Below are 14,116 nucleotides of genomic sequence, written 5' to 3' on the forward strand. Positions count from 1 at the left end.
TTGCTTATCTCGAAAATTTTACTGCTAGAAATATTTGAAGCAGTGATATGTTTTAAGAGAGTTGAATGATTTAATCCTGCTGTCTTCTTCTTTGCTTTTAACATCTCTTAAATGACTAAGATCATTTAAAAAAATGAGGGTGACGAATTTCCGTTCTAAATGGATTCGGCTTAGGTATTGCAATTTGTCTTGCCGGACGAGCACTTGCCTGGGGCATTGTCTTAAATGGCAAACGAACTAGTTATTTTCGAATCGGCTGACATATATGTGGGGTGTGTCTGCTTTAAGGAGCAAGCATGCCATACGTTTACCCTAGACAACAAACTTTAAGCTGAACGAGAACTACGAAAGATGTGCGATCCAACAGTAAAGACGAAAGACGAGAAGACTACAAACTGAAATTAAAGACGAACGACGAGGATGAGCAAAAAGCGAGAGTTGGCTTTATGCAGACGACGAGAAGACGGGGAGTTGAGTTCGAGCCTTTGACGAGCGTGGTTCCAAGACGATAGCCAAGGACGTGAAGACGAGAGAGCTGGTTCAATTTAAATTTTGCTAAAGTGTATTTCTATTTCTAATACTTAATAATTAATCAATAAACAATAATAAACTAAAATCCCACATTTGGGGGCTCAACCGGGATATGTGGATATGTGGATAAGTGACTAGTGAAAACCTGAAAAAAAAAACCATGTGTGTAGTTCGATCTGCGTAAACTTCTAGAACTTTATTTCGTCGCTGTAATTTTACTTTTTTGAACAAACATGAGCCGTTTAAATGATTTCATAAGTGAAAATTTGCGCAGCAGCAGAAAAGAGAACATTGTTGCTTTGCACAAATACGTGTTTGAAAGAGCGGGAGATCGAAACAACCGCCAAAGACTTCGAGACTCCTCCGGATTCGATTTTGATGAGACCTCGGAAAATTATCAGGCGAAAGTAAGCTATACACAGCAACATCTAAGCGAACGGGACTTAGCATCGATCTGCAATGTTTTAAACATAACGTACAACGTTGATGACGTAGGACTTCACATATTTCGCAATCTGTTGCAAAATAGGCTTCTCGCACACAACCAAATCGACTCATCAGACGACGAAGACGAAGATTTCGATGTGTTTGAGAGCGGAAGAAGTACAAGAATCGACATGACTGAGGAAGAAAACAGAATGCAAAATGGGCGAATTTCTGCGAATAGTGCGAATCAAGAACCGAAAACTTTTTGCAAAGACCTGGCAATGCCGCGTTTCGCCTTTAGCTTCCGCGATTTAGAAGACTCAATTCGTTTTTTCGACGGTACTAACTCAATATCTATTGAATCGTGGTTAACTGAGTTTGAAGAACAGGCCGAGATCATGTGCTGGAATGAGGTGCAAAAGTTAATATTCGCGAAAAAATCTTTGAAAGGAACTGCAAAACTCTTTGTAATGAGTGAGAGAGGACTAAGCACTTGGAAAGCTCTTAAAACTTCTCTCTTAAATGAGTTTAAAACTGAAGTAAGCAGCAAGCAAATACACGAACAGCTAAGCAAAAGTAAACGCGATAAAGAAGAGTGTAGTTTCGCTTACCTGTACCGAATGAAGGAGATGGCCATTCGTGGTGAAATTAGTGATTCAGATTTAATACAGTACATAATCGATGGCATAGACGATCATCCAATTGACAAAACACTTCTTTACGGTGCCAGAAATTTGAGTGAGTTCAAAAAGAAGTTAAAAAGTTACGTCACAAAAAACGAAAGAGAAAAAGTGTACGACCGTGAGAAACCCAAGCGTAGTGAGGAAATGTTTCACAGCAAGAAAGGTGCAACAGTGAACAAGAACTTTAAAAAAGAGGTTACTTGTTATAATTGTGGTGAAAAAGGACACGTTTCGAATAATTGCAAAAACAAAGAACGAGGTACAAAATGCTTTAAGTGTAACCAGTACGGACATATTTCACGCAATTGTGACCAAAATGCAAAAGCTGAGAACAGTAAAGTGAACACGCATAGAGTGCAGTCGAAGAGCAGTTTTACGAGCAAGGAAATTACTATTGCTAACAAAAAGTGCGTGGCTCTCTTCGACACCGGTAACAAGTTCAGTCTTGTCCGCGAAGACTTGTATGAGGAAATTCGACGTCCGAAGCTGCAAAACTGTAGTGTATCTCTAATTGGTTTCGGGAGTGAGCGCGAAGCAAGCAAAACAAATCCTATTGGACATTTCAAAGAGACCATTCAAATTGACAAGGAATCGTTCCTTTTAGATTTTTATGTGGTTCCAATCGGTTGCATGGACTTCAAATTGATTGTTGGTCAGGAACTTTGCTTACATGCTTTATTATTTTCAATCGTGACGGTTTGCAAGTGCGTAAAATGCCCAGTGACGACGAACAAAAAAACGATTTCGTAAACGTAATGCAAATTGATATGGCTGAAAACAATAGAGAACTTAATATTAACGAGCAAGCCAGTGCGTTCGCGAAAGCCGAAGTTCGCAAAATAGTTACCAACTACAAGCCGCTTCACACAAAAACAACTAAAATCGAGATGCGCATAGTTCTAAAGGACGATACGCCAATTTTTGCCAGACCAAGACGATTGCCGTTTGCTGAGGCGCGCCTAGTAGAAGAGTCTGACTCCGAGTTCACAAGTAATGGTAAAAAAAACGGGACGGCTTTCCACGACTCTGCGTTGATTTTCGAAAAATCAATAAGGTAATCGTTAAAGACCATTTTCCCCTACCTCTTATTGATGATCAACTAGACCGTCTACAAGATGCAAAGATTTTCCACACGATCGACTTGAAGAACGGATTTTTCCATGTACCTGTCTCAGAGTCAAGCCGAAAATTTACGTCCTTTGTCACTCAAAGTGGACAATATCAGTTCCTGAAGGTGCCCTTTGGCCTTTCGAATTCGCCTGGCGTTTTCCAGCGTCACGTTAATTCCTTGGCCATATCATTGAAAACCAAAAGATTTATCCAACACCAGTGTCTAATTTTAAATCTCCGCCAACTTTGAAGTAGCTGGAAAGTTTTTTGGGACTTACAGGCTATTTTCGGAAATTCATTCGAGACTATGCTATTATATCTTAAACCCTTACAGACCTGACTAAGAACAATACCAAATTTTTTATGGGTCCGAAAGAAGAAATGTCCGTTAACAATCTGAAGAAGATATTGACCGCAAATCCAGTTCTGAGCATCTACAATCAGAAACTCGTGACTGAAGTACACACCGATGCTAACATTGACGGATTTGGGGCAATCCTTTTGCAGAAATCCTTAGACGACGGTCAGATGCATCCAGTTCATTTTATGAGCAAGAAAACCACTGAAGCTCAACGAAAATATACCAGTTACGAACTTGAGATTCTTGCAGTTATTGAAGCACTAACCAAGTTTAAAGATTACTTGCTAGGTATCCACTTTAAAATGATAACCGACTGCAACAAAAACTTTGGACAAACAAAATCTTTGCACAAGAGTCGCTCGCTGGGTCCTATTTTTACAAGAGTATGACTATGAGGTACATCGATCTGGAACTCGTATGAAACACGTGGACGCCTTGAGCCGTTACCCAGTCATGACAATTGTTGACCAAAGTTTATCATTAGGTATTCTAAAAGCGCAGGAGCAAGATGAACATCTCAGAGCGATACTTGATATTCTCAACGACGGAAAAGAAGCCTACAATGACTATTTTTTAAAGGGTGGCATTCTTCACAAATTAGTCAGTGACGCTGAGTTAGTTGTGGTACCGAGAGACATGCAAAGGCAAATCATAACAAGAGCTCATGAGCAGGGTCATTTTGCGTCGAAGAAAGTTAAGGATCTGATCAGAACGGAGTACTACATTCCAGGTCTTGAGGAAAAAATTCAGAAGGTCTTAGATTGCTGCATTCCATGTATTCTGAGCAATCGCAAAAAAGGTAAACAAGAAGGACTACTGCACCCTCTGGACAAAGGAGACGTTCCTCTACACACCTTTCATATCGACTTTTTAGGTCAACCAACAAGGATTACAAGCATATCCTAGCAGTAATTGATTCCTTTAAAAAGTTCTGCTGGTTGTACCCGACTAAGTCGACTTAATCGAACGAAGTAATTCAAAATCTGCGTAGCCAGAGTGCAGTATTTGGAAACCCTACAATCGTCATCTCGGATAGAGGATCCGCATTTACTTCGCAGGACTTCTTAAAATATTGCGACGAGGAAAACATTAAACCCATCAAGTCGACCACAGGACTTCCACGCGTGAATGGGCAAGTCGAGAGATTGAACGCCACTATAATTTCAGTCCTCTCGAAATTAAGCATCGACGAACCAACAAAGTGGTACAAGCACGTCAACAAAGTACAGCAGACGATAAACTCTACATTTTCTAGATCCATCGCCACAACGCCGTTCGAGCTTCTAGTAGGTACCAAAATGCGTACAAAGGAAGACATCAAGCTCCAAGACTTGATAAACAAGGAGGCGATTTCAGCGTTTAACGACGAGCGAAGTGATTTGAGAGTTAAAGCTTAAACTCAAATCTCGAAGGTACAAGATGAAAACAGAAAATCCTATAACTTGCGTCGCAAGCAAGCTAATAAGAACGATGTTGGTGACATTGTCGCTATTGAAAGGACTCAATTTGGCAGCGGCCTAAAGCTGAAACCAAAATTTTTGGGCCCGTATAAAATTGTCAAATCAAAAGGCAATAACTCCTACGATGTGCAGAAGATCGGCAATTTCGATGGTCCAATTAATTCTTCGACTTGTGCTGAGTATTTGAAGCGTTGGTCAACACCTGATGAAGACGACGATGCATTCGAGGCGAAAGCATAGCAGGATGGCCGAATGTGGGGTGTGTCTGCTTTAAGGAGCAAGCATGCCATACGTTTACCCTAGACAACAACCTTTAAGCTGAACGAGAACTACGAAAGATGTGCGATCCAAAAGTAAAGACGAAAGACGAGAAGACTACAAACTGAAATTAAAGACGAACGACGAGGATGAGCAAAAAGCGAGAGTTGGCTTTATGCAGACGACGAGAAGACGGGGAGTTGAGTTCGAGCCTTTGACGAGAGTGGTTCCAAGACGATAGCCAAGGACGTGAAGACGAGAGAGCTTGTTCAATTTAAATTTTGCTAAAGTGTACTTCTATTTCTAATAATTAATAATTAATCAATAAACAATATTAAACTAAAATCCCACATATATGAGTTTCTTAAAAATAGTTCTCAAATCAAATAGTTTGTTTCGGAAATATGGTCGTCATCATGGTCTCATCCATCCAGAAAAGCTGACTACAAGAAATGAAATTTTTAAAACACAACCTTTCAAATTTAAATTTAATTCTGCATGTACAAAGGTTAATTTCAAAAACGGGTTTAAGCACGACCAACTAGAATGAATGTCTTCTCGACGTGCTTCTCTTGTCTCAAATGATAGTCGCAAAAAACCTGTGGTTCCCCCAAGAGGCCCATTGTCAAGAGGAGATCAATGCGAAGAAAGCTTATCCAAATGTGGATTAAAGAGCAATTGAAAAGCCCATACAGCTCGTCGTGACTAAACAGTCGGACGTTGAAGGATCAGCAGACATTCGAGAAAGTAACGGCAATATTGGTGCTCGCAGCGTGACAGCCGATTCGCAAAAAGAGCAAATACAAATATATCTAATATGTGCGCTTTCTGTTTTATTTTTTTTTTATGTTTAAAGTTATTTTTTTAATAATTCTTCGAATGCCTATTGCTTTGGTCATACGTAACGGGTTCTATGCGACTTAAATTGTTTCACCCTCATTGTACATTCGGTCGAATTAAACGCAATTTTGTTTAAGTAGCTAAAGTAAGATTTGCTTGAGTTACAAATATACTCTTATGACTCTAGATCAGTTTTCTAATACGGTTATGACACTACATTGTTCGCCTCATTCATTGACGGATTTATTGAAGCTCAGAGACAGAGACAACTATATGGATACTGCTTGACATTTTTTTTGGTAATAAGTTCACGGCCACACTGCCCTTTTAACGTTGAATTTAAACTTTATTATTTTATTTATTATATTAGGTTTATCCCGCTAATCTTAACGTTTAAAAGTTTTCAGTTGTTACCTCTAAATGGTAAAAAATATTTTGTATACATTTAAGCCTCGCTTTTTTATTCCGTTTTGTTGTCAACTCCAATTACTTTTCTAAGTAATCGTCATTTCGTCTGTTCTGATCTGTTCTGGGACCAATATTGTTTTCAATGTATATAAATGACCTTTCGACTGTAGTGTCCCATCGTCAAGTCCACATGTATAACATTGCACGATATGTATTTAAGCTGAGACCCCGTGACCATGTTTCTGAATACGCAAATAAAATTTATAATTTGGATTTTAAATCTGTAATAAAGCGCAGAACTCAGGCAATGCTCCATAAAATTATCCACACTAGGGTACTGTCGCACATTTTTTCTGAGTTGAGTTTTAGTGCATCTCAAAGAACTAAAAATCTAATTGTAAACCGCTTCAGGTTGTCCAGTTCAGCAAATCATTTTTTTTTTAATTCTACTCGTCTCTGGAATCAACTCCCGCACCCCATTAAATAAAAAAAAAAACGCCCAAACATACAAATTAAACCTAACCGCACACTTTACCACAAACTCTATCTAACTTAACTCAATTTTTACGAAAATTTAAATATATATTAATTTATATATTAAAAGAAATTGTAATCTAGAATAAAAATATTGTAACTCCGTATCACAACAAAACGTGACTAGCACATTAAACTAAGAGTTTAATTACTCGTAGTGCTGAGATGCAAAATAAATTAAATAAATAAAAATAAATAAAAAATACTCTAAAAGGCTGATGCAAGTCACATTGGATCTACAATAATGTAATATTAGAGGAATATAATTTCTAGTTGGCACACAAAACTAAAGACGATCTATCAAATCGAGGCTATCAATCTCACCACGAATAAGGAGGATAAACTGATAAATAGTAGTTAACTAGAATAAGAAGGCAATATAAGATTTAGATCCTCGTTAGGCGCCGCAAAGCAAAGAGAAGAACGTTCTTTGTTTTTTTTTGTGAAGGAAAATCTTCCTGCCTTTTTGTACCGGCTATTTTTGTTGTAGTTTTTGGTCGGTTTGGCATTCTCGACCTTTTTGGGAGTCGGTTCCCCTTCGGCCTCTATTTCGGCATCATCCTGCAGAGGAGTTTTGTCCTTTTTAATGCTGCTGCTGCTGCCAGATGTTTTCGCCGTATTCTCCTTTTGCTCCTGCTTATCTTTCTCCACAAGGAAGGAGGCATGCTGCCCACTGCCACGTGCGATCTGCATTCGCTTGTTTTGTGTCTTCGTGCTCGCCACCACGACTGGCTCGAGCTCCAACCCCAACGCCCAGTTGATTGTTAATGTTGTTTTCACAAGCGTCGGCTTTTCCTCAATATCCTTGACATCGCCCAGATAAAGGCGCCCGTACTCCGAACGACCCACCACCAAACACTTGAGGTATGAGGTCAGGATCACAGTGTGATATAGGATATAGGATATTCTTGAGTTTTGTCTTGAAGAGCGTCACTGCGAGTCCATGCACTTCGTCTCATGGGCCAACTGCTTGAAGTTGTTGATAATTTACGTAAAAAGTAGACGACCAAGATGGCTTCCTTATGTGTCGTCGGAGGTTTAGAAAATCATAAATGCGTGTTGATAAAGAACTAATAATATTTTAAAAAACTTTGGAATTGCCAACGTCTCAGAAACATATCTTTAATCTCTGGCATTTATCTTATTAACTTTTTATTAAAGTGAAATTACAAACGAATCCTTCCAAATATGTGAATAATGGAAACTTTCAAGAAATCAGGCGAATAATTTAAATAGGGCCAGGACGCAGCCAGGTATTCCAAAAGGTACCACTCATTAAATTTATTAAAAGAGAACTATCGTTGAAGGAACGCCAAAATATTAAGTTCGACTTGAACATACAAGAAGACTGTGTTAAATGAGCTGAAGTAGAATAAAAATGAGGATTATAAATCGGCATGTTTTAAAAAAAATAGCTAAGAAGGGTATTTGTATCAAAGCCATACAAGTGTTAAGGGTCCTAATAGAACTAGACCATACGAACATTAAGCACGGTGAATCATGACCGAGCACTTGAATATCCAGAAAAAAAAGATATTCTGGACTATACGTTAAGAAACTAAAAAACGATTTTATTGCCGTATAAAACAAGAACATACGTTCTTATCTATGTTGCAGCAACTACAAAATTTAAATATTCTTTAAAACATCATTATTTCGATTTATACGCATGTATGTTTAAAAACATTGAAGCTATGATGATTTTCAGCTCAATTATGCGATCGTTCCTATGGCAGCTAAATGTTATTGATTACCGATTTTAATAAATTTAAAAGAATAAAAGAAATAAAAAAAAATGAAAAATATAGAAGATCAAATTTGTTGTTTCATTTTTTTTTTTGTAATATTACAGTGATGCCCATGAGAGCTAAATTATATCCTCAGTTTTTTTTACAATTTAAATCTAAAAAATTAAACCATTACTAAATCTCTAAGAACAAAAAAAAAACAAAAGAAGCAATCTTCGGCAAGCCAAAGTTTATATACCCTTGCACTTATTGACAAAATTAAAAATTCTTCAAAATATCTAAATTTAGATTGATTAACATTCAAGCTATCACGATTTTTAGCTTAATTTATCGGTCGTTCCTGTGGCAGCTACATTAAATCGTTTGTACCAGTCAAATTCCGATAATTACCGCTAAGTTTATTCAATAAAATCAGTATTGAACTCAAACGATCAAAGAGTTGTTACTCAACCCAATCGCAATCATCAGACGCTGTCGCTGAGTCTTCCGATCATCACGTTGCGCATTATCATTTGGTGACCCCGACGTGTTCTCAATAAAAGATCACATTAATAACACCTTGGATATACTACCCAAGCAAGAACTTTTATCGAAGTTTTCAAGAGACGACAGATTAAAGACACCTGAGCGAAATCGACTTAGGGAATTGGAAGGCTGGTCAACAAGGCAACTATCTCCGTCACACATTTATAGCTGTCAGCTAGGCGACTCTTTAGAACTCCACTTACGTCCTCAACTATTCTCACAACCAGTCAGCGTATCTTGTATAAACGAATTAAACACTTCCACGGGGTCAAAAACACAGAACAAGGAACGAAAATGGCGGCCGGCAAAAACACTTCTGCAGAGGACCAAGAAATCTTAGATGCACACCTGGAAACAGCAAATGATATTGCACGGTGTATTAAGAATTTTAAAAAGGATGGACCCGATCGCAAACAAAAGCACTCGTATTTTGAAGCATGACTCTCGGCCCCTAAAGAATCCTGCGAGATGTTTATAAGCAATGATGCAACCATACCTGTCACACAAAAAGTAAGGTATATGTAAAGTTTCGCCGGAACTACGAAAAATATACCAATATATTTAAAAAAGGCCTCGAAATATTGATGCAAAGCACGAGTCAGATCATCAGATCATAAAATTCGATCGGAAATTGCCAGCCTGGCAGCAGAAATCAGTGACAAAAGGCTAGCCTCACTGTGCCGTCGACAAGGAGAGGTAATCGAGTCCTTAAAAGGAAAGGAAATAGAACTAAAAGAAGAAAGCTATATGTAGGCATGGGAGATATTAGATGACTCATATGACAAGCTTGCGACCACAGTTATTAGTCATTGCCTGCACCAGAACGCATGTTGCGACAGCGGCAAAACACTATAAAAGCTATATTTCACTACTGCAGAATCCCTCGCCTCCCTATGCATTGACGGTTCGATTTGGGATCCGTTCCTTGTCGTTATGTTGTCAAATAAGCTGGACATGACAAATAAAGAATACGAGTTCTAAAAACAGAAAGGTCTGAGAAAATGTCGAAACCCAAAAATTGTACGTGCGCATCATCAACCAGCGTCAAGGAACATTCATGTTAATTCTATGAGAAATTCAAATCCAAAGTGGTATCCGAACGATTACATTGGGTTCTGAAACAGAAAATGTGTGCTTTAGCATTGATTACAAAATAAGAGATTGCCGCAGTCGAGCGTGTTGCAAATTTAAGAAAAATCATCACACGCTACTTCATCTTGGAACCGCATCAGGATCTACAGAATCTCACGCACCAAGACAAGGTAGCAGTACAAGCCAATAATGGGCAACACTCTAATTTCAGAGCACTGCTTGACTCTGGATCACAGTTTAACCTGATCACTGAACGAATAATTGCAATGTTGTCGTTGAAGGTTCACAATGCCACATTACGAATTGAAGGAAATGGCGAAAATCTAAAAACTAGTATCGGACGCGTCAATATTCTAGTGATGTAACGGTATGGTGGCTTTGCACATCGAATTGAAGCATTTTTGTTTCCCAATATAATAGCCGACCAACCAGCCCAACCATTACCGTTGGAAAAAAACGAAGTTATTTAAGGAATACGCATTGGCTGATCCCAATTTAGACAAATGTGGAAAATAGACTTGCTCATGGCCGCAGAGCACTATTATTCATTACTATTACTAAATCAGCAACACGTCTCACCCAAGGGTCCAGTACTGCAAAACACGAAGTTTGGCCGAATCGTAGCCGAAAAGGTGGCGATTCTTCTACCATTTGCGCAATAAATTCCATACAAGAGGCAAACAATTTAATAAAAGGGTTATGGACGTTGAAAAGTTTGGAAACAATTGAAGTGCATCGGTCTTCCGAAAAAGCCTATTGCGAAAAGCACTTCGTCGAAAATTTGAAAACAGCATCGGATGGAACATTTATTGTAAAAGAAAACTTGCATTTTCTGAACACGTCTCAGTCCTGTGAGAGTCGACTTGAACGGAGGTCTACATCAGAAGTTGGAAAGGCTACGCCGAGTTTATGGCATAGTATGAAAAATTAGGACACATGAAGGGTCAAAATCTAATACAAAATCTAGTACAGGGCATTAATTTATTCCTCATCACTGCGTTCTAAAACCTGACAGCACCACCACCAAATTAGGAATAGAAATCAAGCAAGACTTCATATTTAAATGACTTATTGCATACCGGTCATACTGTCCAGAGCGACCTATTCGCGATACTTTTAGGATTTAGAACTCACAAGTACGTTTTTATAGCAGACGAAGAAAAAATAGATCGTCAAGTGTGGATTAGTCCGAACGACAAGTTTAATCAGCTAAAAGTCTGAGGAAAGAACCCGTCGAAAGAGATTAAATTTTATCGTCTTAGGACGGTAATGTATGAAACAACATCTGCACCGTTTCTGGCAACAAAATATTTAAACCACTTCGCGCGGTTACGAAAGCACAAGTATTCATTAGGATCATCCACGCTACGAGCTGTCTTTTACGTGGACGATTCCTAGGCCGCAACAAACTTTGTTGGTGCCGACAACTAGCTTAAGAAATTAGAAAATTCCTTTTTGGCAGAGAAGGCGCTGGGATATTTACAAGAACTTCAGGTCCGGCACAAGATGAAAACATATGTCTACTGGTTTTGGTAAAGGAAGATAATTTACCAGTTATGAAGGATACTGGGAAACCTATCCCTGTGAAGACAATCGTGTTCGTGTAGCTGATGTAAAAACAGCCTCAGAAATATTCAAGCGTCCCATCACTCGGTTGGCGCCGTTACTCCCAGAATATAAATGTAGAGCCTCATTAAAACCTATCCTGGTGAAGACAATCGTGTTCGTGTAGCTGATGTAAAAACAGCTTCAGGAATATTCAAGCGTCCCATCACTCGGTTGGCGCCGTTATTCTCAGAATATAAATGAAGAGCCCCATAAAGATCCCAACAAGCCACTACCTCGTCGTTAAAATGTAGTGAAGGGTAGCACTATGCTAACAACACTGGCGAAGCTAGTGATTCTTCCCTTGGCACTGGCACAGACTGCCAACATTTTCGCAAATAACCCTGGGATACTCTACGAGCAGCGTGGCACTGCTCGGATGGTGATTGCAGAATTGACACTTATCATATATATATCAACTTAGACTCGTACCATGTTAACATGATATATTTAAATTCCGGAATCGGCCAAAAGCCCAAATGTACCCAAGAATGCAAAAAAAACCAGCATGCTGGTCAATTCTAGGACACATTTTTACATTTATACGCATTTAATCCCAGTTACACTCAGGAAGTGCACTCTCGAAACCACAGGTCTCAATTCAATGGTATTGAATACATAGCAAACGCTTTATTTGGACACAAATTATGCTGAGGAAATGACAAAAACCATAAGCAAAGTAGAAGCAAACGAAGGATTACTGATGGAACTTCTAAAAAAACCAAACCTTAATAATGGACCAACCTGTCAACATTTTAAGAAGAAACAACGCATCAACTGATAATCACCTAAAGGTGTTGGAGCAGCATATCGCCTTAATCAAGCAGGATGACGGAAAATATCTGGGCGTGCACCTTACACAAGCATACATGAAATTAACAGGTAACACACCTATTAACCGATATTCGACATCGGACAATTAGTCTCTCCGAAGCAAATAAAAGAACAACTCGTTAAAATCAGAGCGCATTTAGCACCAGACCAAATGCTTCTGGTCTCAACGGAAGATGCAATCGTACTGGTCAAAATCATGCAAGCAGAAGGCATCACAATCCATGTCAAAGTCCGCGTGACATTTCCACTGGTATCCACAACGTGTCAAGAAGTCTACAGTGTTATTCCAAACCCCACATTGATGTCAGGAACATGGAACCCACTCAAACTAAGGTCTAACGTTATTGTGGTTAACGCCCACAGAGATCAATTCATGGGATTCACTGAGGAAGAGTACCAATGCTAAACTGTTCCCAACAATGTTCACATCAGCTCCACTCGTCAAACAGTATTCAACGAAGAGGACCGGTTTGAATTCAAATTATTCAACAACAAATCGTCAACGCATTGCGATATCATTGAAACAACTTCCCACAAAGTTTGGGTCAAAACTTCACCAAACAACTGGATCTTTGATACCCGTTACTAATTGGATCTTCAATCTGTCTGCAATGGTCAGCACTCAACGATACACATAGAAAGGACTGGGTTACTATTTCTTTCACCTGGATACACTGCTCAAAATGCCAGCATCAGCATAAAAACGATTTCCAGCGAGTTACGCTCATTGTTTAGTCGGCTTTGTAATGTAAGCTACTATATACAATCAACATCGACGCCACCCAAAAATTACGACGAACAAACAACCGATTCAGCCTATAAAGAGCTGGGTGAAATTCAACAAAATTTGAGAACAATTGATCATCAAACGAATCCCCACCATGTTACAACTGTGCAGCACCATCAAATCGTTGCCTATGTTGCCTTAGAAATATCAATCATGCTGACAACAGCTTACACCGGTCGGAAGGGAAACATCATCTGGAAGTCCAGAAAGGTGACAATTAACACAAAAGAATTCAGAATCTCATCCCATCCGGAACCCGATCCCCGCAATTTTAATTTCAATGTCAACGATGGTTAAATATCTATTCAACGGCTGGGAGAATGTTAAGATATGAATGAAAGTGGACCGAGTATTAAATATCAAAAGAATAACAGACAAGCTTGCCATCAAAACAGGCAGTAGGTCAGCCGACACATCAGCGAAACAATACGGTTAGCTGGCACTGCCTACAGTAAAATACGAATAATAAATATAATTGCAATTTCTCGTTACACTTACTTTGTTAGCCAAAACACTTTTTGTACCAGTCAATTTCCAAGAAATACCGTTAAATCTATTCAACAATATCAGTATTAAACTCAAGCGATCAAAAAGTTTTAACTTTTCAGATCCTTACGTTGAGCATAAACAGCCCCTATGGGAGCTTTACGCTATAGACGTCTTTTCCGGCTCGTTTCAACTTATATACTACCTGCGACAAGAAGACAACTTTTGAGAATGTTTCATTTGCGTAGAAACGGACGGACGGACGGGCGGGCGGGCGTACGGGCCTGACTAGATCGACTCCCCCAGTGATGCTGATCAGGAATATACGGTTATATAAGTTAATAGATTGATTATGATTTTGATAAAAAAATCAAACCTTTCTTTATTGAGTTGGATTAAGAACTAACTTACTTAGGTTAGACAATTGT

General features: G+C 38.9%; 1 protein-coding gene across 5 annotated transcripts in view; it reads left to right on the forward strand.

Annotated features, from left to right (window-relative positions):
* LOC128264148 (neurotrimin) overlaps positions 1 to 14,116 on the forward strand; it is a 350,308-nt gene that overhangs the window by 327,555 nt on the left and 8,637 nt on the right. The gene's annotated exons all lie outside the window — the stretch shown is intronic.

Source organism: Drosophila gunungcola, unplaced genomic scaffold (genome assembly GCF_025200985.1).
Source record: "Drosophila gunungcola strain Sukarami unplaced genomic scaffold, Dgunungcola_SK_2 000058F, whole genome shotgun sequence".
Classification (NCBI taxonomy): Eukaryota; Metazoa; Arthropoda; class Insecta; order Diptera; family Drosophilidae; genus Drosophila; species Drosophila gunungcola.